This window comes from Aplysia californica, unplaced genomic scaffold (assembly GCF_000002075.1).
Source record: "Aplysia californica isolate F4 #8 unplaced genomic scaffold, AplCal3.0 scaffold01020, whole genome shotgun sequence".
Lineage (NCBI taxonomy): Eukaryota > Metazoa > Mollusca > Gastropoda > Aplysiida > Aplysiidae > Aplysia > Aplysia californica.
Window position 1 is genome coordinate 161,093 of NW_004798290.1, and position 1,793 is coordinate 162,885.

The window sequence follows — 1,793 nt, forward strand, 5'->3', positions numbered from 1 at the left end:
GAGTGAGGGGTCAGGGAGGGGGGGTGGGGAAAAAGGACAGGATTAAAAACGATGCCGGAAATGAGAAAAGATCAATGCATTGAAAGAAAGAGTGGACTGCCAAGTCCTGGCCTAAACTAACAAAACTGTCATTCAGTCTATGCGCGTCTACTGCGAGAGAACAGGACAGAGTCAAAGAGCAGCAGGGTAAGAATCAAAGCCAGGAAAATGTATTTTGTATAGAACTTAATAAGATTTGACAGCTATAGTGAACAAAAGAGACACCCTTCTGTCTTCACTCCCCATCAAATCCAAAAGATATTTCAGTTCCAACAGCAAATGTCATCCCCCTGTCTTGTTAAAAAAAGCGTTCAATTCTCAATTCTCCACTAAAAAGGCATTCAGTCTAACACTCACAGAGCAAAATCGGCTGAACACGGACATTTCTTCTTTAAATTGGATTTTTCTATTAGCATTTCAAAATACATACAAATAGACTTACTTGTATAATAAGAAAAAATTGAGGGCCTCATGATGTGTTTGCTATGTGCAGAAATTTTTATCATTATGTAGGAATTTCGCTACACTATGTATATATCTCAAAACATATAGAAATACAAGCGTAAGAAACTATTTGGGACCTGATAATGTGTTTGCTATGTGCACATGTACTTTCGATGCTCGAGTGTAAGGCCCGTACAGAGAAAACCTAAGGGCCAAAAGGTTGTCGAAATCATGCCACGGCTAAGAAAACCTTCATACACAGAATACAGAAAAGACAGAGCGTTCAAAATGCACAAAGACGTAGAGACAACTACAGAAGATGTTGATGTGTGGACAAACAGCCTGCTGCAAAAGTCACCGTGACTTGACACCTACACGTACAATTTTAAGAGTAAAGGGAAAAGACTTTGACTGATTTATCAGCGAAAAAAACCAACAACCCATGTACAGCATTTCTGGAGTCTTTTAGTTAAAGTAAGAGTTTTACGGCACTTGCAGCACAATAAGGTCATATAAGTGCCGAAGATTAGAGGTGTTACAAAAGAGTAACAACAAACACAAAAAAGGAGGGGAGATAAGGACGATAGATTTTTCATAGGAAAGAAGGAGCAAACCACACCAGAGCACCCGCCAACCACCCACTTTCTAGAGTCTAAAACTCATACGCTCTAAGAAAAATGATGAGAAAGTTTTAAGGAAGGAGGCACTTTAAAGCAGCGGTCTCATGTCAAACAGAGGTCTTATGTCAAGCAAACACACGAGTTTATCCATGCTCTACAGCAAGCTCTGTGTGCTTTACAACTATATTGCCCCAGCAGACCCTAGAACACTCAGAAACATTCTCAGCTTCCCGGGAAGCATACAGTGTAAGCTGCGGATTGCACACACTCAAACACTAACAAACCGACAAGATCTTTCTGTCTATAGCTGGGTACCCATTCCCATATGGGTAAAGTGAGGAAAATTCATGTACTGTAAAGTACCTTTTCAGAGGACACAACATCGGGTCCCTGACTGAATTCGAGCCCACGACCTTACGCTAACGAGTCCCAGAGCCTAACCATAAGGCGAACGACGCAATTAAAAAAAATTATCTTTATGATGGGAAAAGGCAGAAAAAACAAGAAAAAAAACAAAAACCTCGACTCACCCAGCGTGCTGGAGTCCAGCTTCTCGATGAAACTGAAGAATCTGCGGATGTTTCCCGGCTTACCCTTCTCACAGACGCCCACCTGTTGCAGTGATGATGATACAGAAAATAATTATGATGATTATAGTGATTGTGATGATGTTAATGATAACAATTATTA